The 14,726-nt window shown below is 47.3% G+C and overlaps 1 protein-coding gene and 1 non-coding gene across 2 annotated transcripts in view; both read right to left on the reverse strand.

Annotated features, from left to right (window-relative positions):
- SNX31 (sorting nexin 31) overlaps positions 1-14,726 on the reverse strand; it is a 231,823-nt gene that overhangs the window by 91,555 nt on the left and 125,542 nt on the right. The gene's annotated exons all lie outside the window — the stretch shown is intronic.
- Positions 12,250-12,365, reverse strand: LOC135054091 (U5 spliceosomal RNA). Its single transcript, XR_010243345.1, has one exon. It is a non-coding gene; the product is annotated as a U5 spliceosomal RNA (small nuclear RNA).

Raw genomic sequence — 14,726 nt, forward strand, 5'->3', positions numbered from 1 at the left:
CCCGTGTTTGTGAAGTTCGGGGGGGGAGGGTTCGGATCTTGACGAACAGATCTCGCTCATCTCTAGTCTCAGTCAGGGCTGTTTCTAGCCAATTTGGCTCCCAGTGCAAGATTTAAAAATGCGCCCCCCATGACATAAAAAAAATGCACCCCCCCCACACACACCCAACTAGATTAAAAAAAAAACCTTGCGTGCGCACCCGGCAAGGGGCGTGGCCTCATCTAAATGGGTGTGGCCTCGTTTAAATGGGCATGGCCTCGTCTGAAAAGACTACCTCACAATCCAGTTTTTGACCCTGCTCCAACAGATCACGACCACCACAGGAAAAAAAAATCTACCATATTAATCCCCACACAGTAATGCCCCCTGCACCATATTATAGCACACACTGCAATGCCCTTAATACATTAAATCCCCACACTACGGCAGGCAAGAGTCCCCATTTCACACATTACGCCAGGTGTCCCCATTTCACACATTGAGAGAGAATACTTACAGAGGCGATTACCGCTCTTCGGCCCGCCTCACCAGTCGCTCCTCGCGCCGACCTTTCCCTCTTCCTAACTTGGATCCACCTCTGTACTCCATGCGGGGGGGGGGGGGGGGGGGAGAGTTTCGCGGAGTGACGGGGTTGCGTCGTGACGTAACAACGCAACCGCGTCATTCCGAGAAACTCCGCCCCCCAAGCGGGTTACTCGGGGAGAAATAGGAGGGGGAAGCAGGGAGCCACAGTTAGTGCCGCGGCGGGCGCCCAGTGCGGTTGCACTGCTCGCCTGCCCCAAGAAACTGCCCTGGTCTCAGTGCATGTCCTTGTGTCATGTTGCTTCTCTTCATTTGGAGAATGTTTCCCTCCTGGACTTTATTAAAACCCTTGATATATTTGAAAGTTTCTATCATGTCCCCCCTTTCCCTTCTCTGCTCCAAACTATACATAGTGAGATTTCTTAGTCTTTCTGTGTATGTTTTGTGACGTAGGCTGTGCACCATTTTAGTTGCCCTTCTTTGTACAGTCTCTAATGTATTCATAGGCGTGCGCAGCTAATTTTATTAGGGGGTGCACCGCAGGAGGGGCGTGTCTGGCACTATGTTACATTCTAGCAGTAAAATCACATGGCTTAATTTAATTTCTCCCTAGTTCCTAATAATAAAGTAGATATAATACACCCCAGAGAAATAAAATGAAATATAATGGTGCGACCACCGGCCGGTACTGACTGTCCGCTATGGCATAATCCTGAGTGCTAGCTGCCGATGAACCCTATCGCTGCTTACACTTCCCCAACCATCCCTGACCCAGTGGCGGAGCTAGAGAGTGGTGGGCATAGGTGCATATGCATTCTCCTCCCCAACCCCCACCCCTTGCACACACACACACACACACCCCCCACACACACACACACACCACGCCCCTAAGCACCTACACCCTAATCTTGAGTGGGACATTCTGAGAAGTACAGGAGATTTAGGGGGCCGAACATTTGAGTTTAAATATAACAAAAGTAACGTTTAAAATATACACATATGCCATCACAGCCACATCTGCCTCTTTCTATGCCATCACACTCCTCCTCTGCAGGACACCAGCATTTGTCATACATGTCCCCATGCTCACCAGCTACTGACAGTAGTGCCCATATTTCACATTGTGCCACACGGTATGAGCCAAATTCACATTATGTCACACCGTATGAGCCGAAAAAACATTATGCCACAAGGTATGAGCCAAAATATATATTATGCCACACAGTATCAGCCGAAATTCACATTATGCCACGTTATGAGCCGAACATTCACATTATGCCCAGCGCCGGCCCTAATAAATTTAATTAGCATCTCACTGGCTCCGAACGCCTTTGCCTGATTGACAGGCAGAGGCGGTCGTGGAGCAGGAGGAGGCATGCCAATGTGGGGGAGGCGTAGTTGTACAGGCAGGGAGCTACTTGCCAGGTACAAAAGCATCACCGCCGTGCAATGTTCTGTACCTGTGCGGGGGGGCAGGGCCTGTGCAGGGCGGCCCCCCCGAATGTCAGAGTAAATGATCGTAGCTGTGCTACATTTAGCACACCTACGATCAACTCTGAATTACCCCCAGTGTTCCTCCTGCTCCTCATAGATCATGTATGCTGCAGCAGACATAGAACAGAGGGGTGGGGTCAGAACTTTGGGGCCCCTGAGCCTCAGAACATGGCTGTACTCTTCGCATCTCCATGTTTTTGGGCCTGCTAACACACACAGACACACACTAACACACTGTCAAATACACTAACCTTATGTTCTCCTTCCTGACCAGGCTCCATGGGATGGCTGTTGGTGTTACAGAGCCACCTGGCCCAGCAAGAGAAAGCAGAGCTGTACAGTGCACACAGATTGCCGGGCTCAGGGAAAGTTGGGGGCGTGGCCTAATAGCGGGTCCCCGTGACCACGCCCACTTATAGAAAAACCTTTGAAATCAGCAGCAACTGGCCAGCAGGCCCGGGGCAGGGAGAGGAGGCAGCGGCGCACAGGACCTGCAGCAAGCTGGGTTCACTCTACCGTTCTGTAGCAGGCGTGGCGTGTGGGGGGTGCCGCACATTAGGGGGTGCCTGTGCGCACCAGGCACCCCCCGTGTGCACGCCTATGATTGTATTAATATCCTTTTGAAGATATGGCCTCCAGAATTGAACACCGTATTCTAGATGAGGCCGCACCAATGACATATACAGTGGGATTATTACTTATTTCTTTCTGCTGCTGATTCCTCTCCCAATGCAGCCAAGCATCTGACTAACCTTCCTCATTGCTTTGTTACATTGCTTACTTATTTAGATCTGTTTGAACACACTCAACCCAAATCTGACTCTCTGCACATGTTATATCTGCCCCACCTGCAGTGTACATGGTTTTTCCTATTAGAGAAAAAAAAATTTTGCAATCAACCTTGAATTAGGCCCCAAGGTGTCCACCAGATTTGAAACAACGAGGCCACTGGCCAAACTAACATCTACAAGTGAGATTAGGAGTTTGCAGTACAGTAAAGTTTAGAAGCGTGTACATGAATTATTTATCCCTAAATTAGACAGAAACTATAGTCTAATGTAAATCAATTTAACACCTTTCCTTTCATGACAATTTTTTTTTTCGCTGCTGAAGACCGATACTCAGTTATATTAGATACTGAGATAGGTAACAGAGTAATACTCTGTTGTTTGAAGTCCTTTGTTTCATAAATGCTCATTTTACCTAATGCTTAATGCAGCCCTTTTCAACAGGTGTGCCGTGAGCAATTGCCAGGTGTGCCACCACACAGACCCTCTGCCACCCACCACACAGACCCTCCACACAGACTTGCAGCAGCAGCAAGCCAGATATGCCTGGTCGCCGGGCAGCACTGCACTTCAGCGGCAGCCAGCCCGTGACCTATGGCGACTCATAGGTCACGCACCACACGTCGCGTTCCCCCACAATATGACTTATTGAACTTTGTTTAGCAACAATAAAAATACGCTGTAGCATTTCAATTATTGGGGGCGATTCCGAGTTGTTCGCTCGCTAGCTGCTTTTAGCTGCATTGCACACGATAAGCCGCCGCCCTCTGGGAGTGTATCTTAGCTTAGCAGAATTGCGAACGAAAGATTCGCTAATTTTCTCGTAACGATTACCCCACAGTTTGAGTAGCTCCAGACTTACTCTGCCATTGCGACCAGCTCAGTCCTTTTCGTTCCTGGTTTGACGTCACAAACACACCCAGCGTTCGCCCAGCCACTCCCCCGTTTCTCCAGACACCCCCGCGTTTTTCCTTGAAATGCCTGCATTTTTCCTCACACTGCCAGAAAATGGCCAGTTTCCGCCCAGAAACACCCACTTCCTGTCAATCACACTCCGATCAGCAGAACGATGAAAAAAACTTTGTTACGTCGTGAGTAAAATACCAAACTTTTGTGCTAATTTACTTGGCGCAGGCGCGCTGCGTACATTGCGCATGCGCAGTTTGCGACTAATCGCTCCGTAGCGGAAAAAAATAACGAGCAAACAACTCGGAATGACCCCCATTGCGCGTTTTTGTTACACTCACACAACAAAGAAATATATTGTCCCACGATTCATATCAGCACCTTACTGATAACACAAAAAAAAACAAAATGGCATGCGGTTCAGCAGCATCTAGATGCGTCCATCCTTAGCTGGTAGACCACAGCAGCGTCTGTACTGCGCATCATTAAGAACGTGATATCCTGGACGAGCCCCCAACTGTAAATTCCAGATTATTTCTAATAAATATTTAAAATGCCAGCGTTAATATATGCTGCGGATGCAAGGTGCATCTTATTACCATATACAATAAAAGTGCGCTGTACGTTGCAAACACTTCATCCCTTAAGAGAAAGCAAACACTCACACACATTGTATTACTGAGGTCCAACGCTCAGAGATGTATATATTTGATATTAAAAGGGTATGCATACAACACATGTACAGTATATATATGGTTACAGTGTTACAATAACACAAGAAGTAGTTGTAGTTACATAAGGATCAATTACAGCCAGCATACTTCACCCTGTCCCTCAATGCACAGTCTGCTCCATCTTTGAATCTGCACCAACAGCAACAAAAAACAGAAACAGAACTTCTTGGGTGAGGGGAAATACCTATATATTGTGTATTGGGGGAAGTACATGTCTGGGACTGAGTCTTCTGTTATTGGTCCAGGGGAGGGAGATCTCTCATTCATGATGTGTTATTGGTCAGTTCATATGCAAGCAATGTCCAGCCTTGAAGATGCCATCATAGGGATTAGCCATGCTGTCTTTCAGGTAGTTCTTTGTTCACTTTAGAATTGTGGCTTCATATTCATACATTTAATCATAACTAATCGTTGCAATGTGCTACAATCTACCCATTGCTATCAAATTAACACACTCATTCCCCTGATCATTTTGACACCAAGCATGACATGTTTATCTTGTTCCATTCCAATAATACATATTTATCTGATGTTAAACTCCATTATATGATTTAATACATAATGATGCTAAACATGTTTTGTCTATGTGTTGTATGAATATGTTGTATATGTCTTTGTGGCTTCTCTGTGCGAATGCGTATGCTACCGTATATGCGCAAAACGCATGGACAGAGACTCATCTGTTTGGAGTTTGTATGTGGTGTGTATGTAATATTTTTTACTCTGACAATATAAACATTAATGTGTGAGGAATTACTATGGTGGGGGCAGGTGTGTGGAATTACTATAGGGGGGCATGTGCATGGAATTACTATGGGGGCAGTTTGTAGCATTAATATAAATCTGTTTTATTACAATGAGAGCCAATGTGTTTTATTACTGCGGGGCCAATGTGTTTTATTACTGCGGGCCAAAATAACAATGGTGTGCCTTGGCAATTTTAAAATCTTGGCTAGTGTGCCACGAGTTTAAAAATGTTGAAAATCACTGGCTTAATGGATATTTGCAGGAAGATTCCTGGTAGGCCAACCTGTCTGTGGGGCCTGTTTTGTCTATTGACATTTGGCCCCACCCCCTGCATGACAGGCAGCCCACCACACTCAGTACACTGCATTGTCCCCATTTATTCTGTTATTCCATCTCTGCAGTACAGCCACTGGTGTTTCTATAATGGGTGCAGTGCACACGGGCCCCTGAGTCCAGAGGGGGCCCCACCGCACATGCTGCACCCATTTTCTAAATACTCACCCCTCCGGAGTCCCGTGGCGATGTCCACGGCGGTATTAAAACTCTGTGAAAATGGCCCAGCGGCCATTTTCACGGAGTTCTGCACAGTAGAGGAATCTCAGGGAAAATGGCCACCGCACCATTTTCCTGGAGATCTGCGCATGCGCAGTAGAGTCTGAGCGCTCTAGTGCTCAGACTCTCAGTGCTGACGGCAGAGAGGAGGGGGCCGGAACGGAGGAGGCCGCACCCAGGCCCCCTCCTCTCTTAAAGCACCCCTGAGTACAGCAGCTCTGCCATCCAGTGATGCGGACATGGCTACACGTATGTTATACCTCTTGTGTTGCCCATGTCGGGCCACTGGTACAAAATTTTACAGAGCCACTTAGTTCCCAGTCCGCCCCTAATCTCAGACACCAGATGTAAGGAAGGCCGAAATTGCGTACAATCAGGACCTATAAGGAGTGATCGCGCCCCCTCAACAGACCGCACCCCCATTAGGGCTGCTTCCATAAATTTTCTATCCCAATCCACCCCTGGATATTTGGCAATGTTTTGTGTCCCCCCCCCCCCCCCCCTCAAAGCAGCAAACAGTTTTCTCAGAGATGTGATAAAAAGGGGAAACACTGTATTTTCAGCTGTTGGTGAACCACAAGCCCAGGTATCTCCTGGAGGTTAGTACCTGACTCTTCTCTCTCATCCTAACCCTATGTTCCTTGTTCACAGTTTACCCCATCTGTGTCACCCTGATCTGTCCCAGGGCCATCTTATTAGCAGTGTAGGCCCCTGGGCAAAGCAATGCACTGGGGCCCCTACCCATCCTCCAGTGGTAGGAATGGGGGGTGCTATCAGCGGCAGCTTTGATATCAGCGTTACTCCTTTACTGCACAGATGGAGGGAAATGGGGCTGGAGGGAGAACACCAAACTAGAATGGGGCATTGGGCTGAATGAAGGGGCCCCGGTACATGACGTCCAGGGTGGTAGGAGGTGTCTAATACGCAGGGGAGGGGTGGATAGTGGAGTGGGCTTAATATTCATAATTTTCCGGTGGGTGGGTAGCTTGCTCGACTGCAGATATCTTTAGTTTCTGGAAATAGATTTCTTAACTTTCAATGGGATAGAAAACCAGAGAGTCTCACCTTTCAGGAGGTACTGGGGACTTAGGGATCAGAGTTCAGGAGCCAGAGCAATCCACCAACAAGAATATAAAACTGCATACCAGGCGTGTGGAGCTGAAGCAGGGACCAGCTGCTGGAAGGCTGATATCTCTGGTTCTGGGCATAGCAGAGACAAGCTGCCAGTGTCCACTGAAAGGGGAGAGTCCCAGCTTTAGGAATATACCTTCAGAAAACTAAGTCAGACAGAACCTGAGCTATCTAGCTGGGAAGAGCAATTAACAGGCTTGGATGGGGTCAGACCACTGCTTTGAAGTCGGATATTTCTGGTTCCCCAGGGCAGATTTTCAAAAATCTGCAACTGCCCATTGAGCCCATATGAAAAGACGGCCCTGGTCTGTCCCTCCCTTTTAAAATGTAAGCTCTCATGAGCAGTGCCCTCTTCCCTCATCTGCTTTTCCTTCTCTTAGTTAGGACCCCATTTATTAAAGAAAAATAACACCAGCGTCATTGTTCGTTCAGTATCACAGTGGTACAAACGAAAATACAGCTGTTATTCAGCATTACCTACCTCTCCGGCAAGGTCCGGTGAAGTCCAGCGCCGTCTTCCCCCTCATCGATATCCTCCACTCTCCTGCTGGCAGCCTAACGCTGCAAGGGCAACATCCCATCTGTGCATGTGCATGACTCCTGCACCCGGCGAGAACCCAGCAATTCCCGGAAGGCTTTGGTGAAGCTGGAAATGCAGAACTGGGTCCCCATTGCCGGTAATGGGGACCATACCATTCTCACCGTCTATAGCTGGCTTGAGCGGTACAGGGGCAAACGCTGTTTGAGGAATACAGAAATGGTGACATAATCCCTATAGCGAGTGTTAAAGGGGTTATTCATCGTCGATAAATGGGGGCCTTAGGGGGAGATTTACTAAGCAGTGATAAGAGCGGAGAAGTTGCTCATGGCAACCAATCAGCACTGAAGTAACATCTACAATTTGCATACTGTAAACATAGGATTTTGGTACTTACCAGGTAAATCCTTTTCTTTGAATCCATAGGAGACACTGGAGTACTCTTGGGATATGGACGGTGCGTAGCAGGGAAGGCACATTTAAATATTTAAATGAGCAACCCTCCTCTTCCTTCCTCCATACTCCCAGGATCCCCAGTGTTTTTTACGGAGCCGAATAGGAGCAACAGAGAAGTGAACAATGGAGAATTACATATAAAACATTATAAAATAACGGACAACAATAAAGTTGACACATAACGTTACTGACAACTAAACAGTTGACACCATAACCGATAGAACTTGAAACTTTGAACCAGTCGGTGAGAATGTGTTACCATAAGATCCCCTGAACTTACCACAAACCAGGTAAAACTGCTCTGGGTGGGCGTCCAGTGCCCCCTATAGATTCAAAGAAAAGGATTTACCTGGTAAGTACCAAAATCCTATTTTCTTTTTCATCCACTAGGGGTCACTGGAGTACTCTTGGGACGTACCAAAGCTTCCCCCGTGGGCGGGAGAGCTGTTTGGCACCTGTAACACTAGGCGACCAAAGCTAGAAGCTGATGCCGCAAACGTATCAAACATGTAAAAGCGCACAAACGTGTGCACTGCTGACCATGTAGCCGCACGGAAAAGCTGCGTCGCAGAAGCCCCACGACCAGCTGCCCATGAAGTTCCCACAGAACGTGTGGAATGAGCGGTTACTGATGCAGGCGGCTGTAACCTAGCATGAAGGTAAGCCTGACGTATGGTCAGTTTAATCCATCTGAATAAGGTCTGCTTAGAAGCTGGCTAACCCATATTGGCATTATCATAGAGAACCAACAACGTGTCCGTCTTACGAACTGTAGACGTTCGGGATACATAAACGCGTAATGCGCGTACCACATCCAAAGTTCCAGACTTTCCTGTTAACACAGGAACTACTATTGGTTGACTGATGTGAAAAAGATGACACTACCATTGGCAAGAAAGCGGGATTCGTCCGAAGTTCCGCTCTGTCATCATGAAACACCAAATACGGTGGCTTGCATGACAAGGCATCCAAATCTGAAATACGCCCTGCCGAAGCTAAGGCTAGAAGAAAAATAGTTTCCCCAGTGAGAAACTTAATATCCACTTGTTGAAAGGGTTCAAAATATGAAGACTAAAATCTAAAACCATAATCAAGTTCATGGCGCTGTAGGTGGAATGAATGGAGGCTGTACTCTGAGGACACCTTGCAGAAAAGTGTGTACAGACGGCAATAGAGCCCAAACGTCTTTGAAAGTAAATTGACAAAGCAGATACCTGCACCTTTAGTGTAGATAAACGCAGTCCTCCATCTAACCCAGTCTGTAGAAATAACAAAAAAGACGGAATAACTTGAAAGATGATGTCTGAGCTTCACACCAACCTATATAGGCACGCCAAATTCTGCAATAATGAGCTGCCGTAACTGGCTTCCTAGCACGTAACATGGTTGGTATAACCGATTCTGGAATGCCGTCCCTTCTTAAGAGGGCGGCTCAACAGCCACCCCGTCAAAGGCCGCCGCGCTAAATCGGGGTAAAGGAACGGACCCTGTTGTAACAGGTCCGGACGTAGTAGGAGCGGCAAGGATCATCTGCGAGTAGTCCGCGGAGATCCGAGAACCAAGCTCTCCGAGACCAATGAGGCGCTACTAGTATGACTGTGGCGGCCTCTCTTGTGATCCGTTTTAGCAACCGAGGGAGGAGCGGAACGGTGGAAATAGATACACGAGGCTGTACGGCCACGAGATTGTGAGAGCATCCTCCACCCCTGCCGTTGGATCTCGCGTTCTGGACACCTACTGGGGCATTTGGTGATTGTGGCGAGATGCCATCAGGTCCACTTGAGGGTAACCCCTCCTCTGGACCAGCATGTGAAACTTCTGGATTTAATGCCCATTCTCCCAGATAAAAATCCCAACGGCTGAGATAATCCGCCCCCAGTTGTCCACTCCCGGAATGAACACTGCCGACAATATCACTTGGTGATGCTCGGCCCAATTGAGGATTCGAGCTACTTCCCGCATTGCCATGCAGCTTCTCGTTCCTCCTTGTTTCTTGATGTACGCGACCGCCGTCGCGTTGACTGACTACACCTAGACAGTCTGAGACCGAAGCATGTGCACTGCTTGCCGTAGCGCATTGTAAATTGGCCGGAGTTCCAGGACATTTATAGACAGCAATCTTTTGTGATCCGCCCAGAGACCCTGGAGCTGACAATTTTAAACTACAGCTCCCCAACCTCTGAGGCTCGCGTCCGTCGTTAGAATTATCCAATTCCAGGCGCCGGATCATTTTCCTGCGGTTAGATTGTGTACCTTGAGCCACCAGAGTAGAGATACTCTGACCCGTGGCGACAACCTCACCCTGTGGTGAGTCTGCAGATGCGAGCCCGACCACTGTGCGAGCACATCCAGTTGAAAAGGACGTGAGTGAAAACTACCAAACTGAAGCGCTTCGAAAGCCGTCACCATTGTGCCTAACAGACGAATGCACAAAAGTACCAAGACTGTGCGTGGTACCAGATGATGAATACTCTATACTTTGTTCTGGTAGATAATTTCCTTGATCTACCGTATCGAGAATCATTCCTAGGAATTGAAGTCGTCGAGACGAATTTAGATGTGATTTCTTGAAGTTGACAATCCCACCGTGCTGAACTAGTACATTGTACGTTAGTAATGTATTTAGGAGTCTTTGTCGAACTGGAGCTGTGATGTAGAAGGTTATCTAAGTACAGAACCATTATCACCACCCGGGATCTGAGAATAACTTATCACAGACATCAGCCTTGTGACAACCCGAGGCGCTGATGAGAAACCAAACAGGAGAGCTTGAATGGTGGACTGCCAACGTTTAAGTATGCCAGATGTAGTGGCAAAATTTTGAACGCGTAAGAACGCATCCTTGAGTTTTTAGGGAGAATATGATTTCAGTGGTTGTAAGCCTGCAATCACTGATCGCATGAATTCCACTGATTGAGCCTCTTTCGGTTTAATATGGAATATAACAGTCGGCCGGCTGCGGTACTACAAACAAAATTGAAATAACCTTGAATCTAGGAGAGACTGAATAGCGGTCTATAGAGCTGCCCTTTGTGTCCTCTGACACAGGTTGGCTAGTTTTGGATCTAGCCTTGACTAGCCACCGCAAAGGTGGTAGACAATGGAACTCTATGTGTGATTGCCACTAAATTATGTAACCGCAGATCTGTGGATTTCAGTAATAATGTCGAATGAGACAGAAGAAATGCTCGCCCAAAAGAAGAAACAAGGCAATTAAAAACTTGCCATGCCATTGGCTTGACAGCAGCCGTTGTGTCCGAACGACAATTAAACCACCTTCTCGACCACGTGTAGTCATGTCGTGTGTTGTAGGACCTACTGGAAAAGACTGAGGTTTAAAAGATTTGAACCCTGGTGCAGTTTTCCTTGTAAGAACTGTAAATAGACTCTCACGCTGGAGCGTTTAAACTTTAACTTCCTAATTTAGGAGTAAATAACATTTTCGCGTAAGGCCACGCAAAGCGTCTGTCAACCACAAAGATTGATGGTGAACTAAAAGAACTAACATGGCTGACATCTATAGCAGACATGCGTAAATCCTCAGGCGATATACCAATGTGAGTAACAAGCCGTCTAAACTGTTCTGAGGCCAGAACTGGCTATTAACTACGTTATTTATGCGACTATAACGTCTGTAACCCAAACACCAACTACAGCATAGACATTGCCTTTAGCATAGCTTGAATGTCCACTCTGACTAGTCATTAAGTGTAGTAAGTGGGACCTGAAAAGATTTGACACCCAGAAAAGCTGTCATAGACTTTGGTATAGTGAATGGCTTAATAATAGAATTAGAACAATGGACACACACACACACGCCCGCACAGGCGCTCGCTGCGTTCTATCTTATAGAAACGCTTGCATTTGAAATAGGTTCCTTAGTGGCATTAAAACTCAGAACCTTGCGTCTGGCATTGAATCGTTTTGTACCACACAGCCGATGTTAGCATGCTGGGTACTATTTATTTATATTTATCATCAGTCATTCACACAGCGCACACACACTCCGCAGCGCTCCCGCAGAGAACACATGACCCTCCAGAAGAGTATGTGACTTTGTTATAAACAGTTAGATGTAGCCGCCCAAACAGGAGTAGCATAGATGTCCGATGCGGACTGGTATTCCCACTGTGCACGTGGATTCCCTTAGATATCTTAAGCAACGTGTACATAAACTATAAAAGTATTGCTGCATACCTTCTTGTGACAGAAAATTCCTAACACCACCCCTGCTTCTCCAGTGGGGAAGTGTTGTAGGACCGCAGAAACATGTCCTGGATAAAGAAACAGGAAATTGAGTTAAAATGGTGTCCAGCCATGTGCGTAGTGCCATGTGCTTCCACCATGTTATTTTATTTTATTTATTTTTTTATTTTTTTTAAACTTCAATCAGATGGGGCATGCAAAAATTGAGATAAAACTCAGTTTTGCTCCTCTTCACGGAAATCTTTAGTAAAAGGCGAAAGATTTGTTCGTTCTGAAGAGAAACCAGAGCATAAAAAAAAAAAAAAAAAAAAAAAAACAATACAAATCAATTTCCAACTTACAGTAATGTTAGTCACAACAGATCAGGTATACATTACATATTACCGCCTATATATGCAAGATATACATATAAAATATACTTCCTACGTATATATGACATACTACAACATCTACATGCAATCTATACATCTGTAATAAATCACCATGAATATATTAGATACTACAACATATGCATATTATCCATAACATATGCATGCAATCAGGACCTGTGCATAGGAGATACTCTCCTGCTTACGAGACAGGCGCTTTAACCACTAAGCCACCACAACACATTGGGTATAATCATCCCCCCCCCCCCCCCCCCCCCCCCGTGTCCCGCGAATTCCCCATGTGCAGCCATAGTGCTCTCCCCTTTCCCACCGACATAGCTAGCGGAAGGGAGCCGGAGAGCAGCGGGGGACGGATGCAGAAGCCCGGCGGCAGCAGCCTGTCTGTCCGCGGCTGGGCTTAATAGCGGGCAGCGGGAGCGCACTGTGATCAGTGCGCGACCGCTGAGCACAACGTGCGGCCTGACTGTATGTAGCGGCGGGGAGCATGGAGCGGGCGGCCATCGTGGTGTCCGTAGCGGTGGCCAGCGGGGAGCATGGAGTGGGCGGCCAGCGGTGGAAGACCGCGCTCCCCAGCACCTGCTGTGTGTCTGGGAGCGTGCAGTACTGGGGGAGTGCACTAACCTTGCGGAAGCTAACCGCATGTAGCCTCCTCCTTCGTCTTGCAGCAGCAGCGCTGAAAGCGCCTGTTAGAAAAAAATATGACTCCTCTAAAATCTCCTCCACCCAGCGTGTACATGTGGAGGAGATGGCCGCTCAATCCCGGACCCTCACTTCTCTGTAAGTGGGGAAGGGACCGCATGCTGCCTGGCTGACACGGCCGTGCTTTTCCTACAAGCGCCCACGTGTCAGAAGCGGCTGGAGGCAGTACAATCCCGGACCCACACTTCTTAGTAAGTGGGGAAGGTATTGTCTGTAAAATCAAAAAGTGTAAAAAGTAAAATAAAAATTGAGCTTTCAGCTCATGATGTGCTTCCCTGAGGCACATAAAAAACACTGGGGATCCTGGGAGTATGGAGGAAGGAAGAGGAGGGTTGCTCATTTAAATATTTAAATGTGCCTTCCTGCTACGCACAGTCCATATCCCAAGAGTACTCCAGTGACCCCTAGTGGATGAAAAAGAAACGATACAGAGCTGCTGATTGGTTGATGGGGCAATTTCTCCACTGGCTCACTTTTCCACTATTATCACTGCTTAGTAAATCTCCCCTTAGTCTTATCTACTCCATGCTCCCTAGAATGGCACCTAGCCCTCGGTTTCTGCCTTCCCGATGCTCATTTTAGTGTCCTGTCCCCTGACGTGGAAATGTTTATATACCCTGTACTTGTCCTGCATTGTCTTGTCCTGTAAGTCACCGTTTTCTTATTAATTTCATTTGTTTTATGTACTTTGTTAAGGCACAGTGGAACCCTTGTGGCGCCATATAAACCATAACAACAACAGGAAACCTATCAAAAATAGTATATAACGTGAGACACAATTAAAAAACAAAGGTAAAAGAAAAGGGTGTCTTTTACCTTTATGTTACCAGTTGGGTATAGTAATGGGAGGACCACCTGGAAGAATTTAAATTTCGTACCTCTGGGTCAGGCGCATGCTATAATAGATCTGGGATTGTGCGGAGGTGGCAAAAAAAAAAAAGAGAAGAAGCACCTCACTTTTGTTCTTTAGTAAATTTGACCTGGCATAGGCCAATTCCACTGGAAATATATTGCAAATACTCCACGCCTCTCTAACCACACAACCGGATTTATTAGGATCTTGTCATAATCCATTTGATAGAAGCTTTTAGGGGCCTATTTATCACCATCCGCATCCAGGATGCGGATGACAGGTGATAAAAATCGCCCCATCTCGCACTGCGATAATTGATTACATTGCAGGGATCAGGGGTTAAAGTGAGCCGGAACGGGGCGGAACTGCGTTCCGTCAGTTCCACTTGGAGACGGAACGCAGTTCCGCCTCCTCCGGCTCACCTAACCCGGCGATGTGTCCCCGTCGCTGCAGGGAGATGCCGGGCGCCCACTGAGATTGTGTTACCAGCGGGCGCCCGTCTCCCGCACTACAGCGGTAGCCGGAGGCAGGAGCTCAGTACTGAGCTCCGGCTTCCGGCGCTGTCACTGTGCGCTATGGGAGAGACGTCATTATATCTCTCCCATAGTGCAGAGGAGCTGGCAGCCAGAAGACTGCAGCGGCCGGACACGGAGCGGGGCTTGGCAAGTATGGTCTGTATCTTGTCTGTTTTTTTTTTCTCCTTTGCAGCTG

This window comes from Pseudophryne corroboree, chromosome 2 (genome assembly GCF_028390025.1).
Source record: "Pseudophryne corroboree isolate aPseCor3 chromosome 2, aPseCor3.hap2, whole genome shotgun sequence".
Classification (NCBI taxonomy): Eukaryota; Metazoa; Chordata; class Amphibia; order Anura; family Myobatrachidae; genus Pseudophryne; species Pseudophryne corroboree.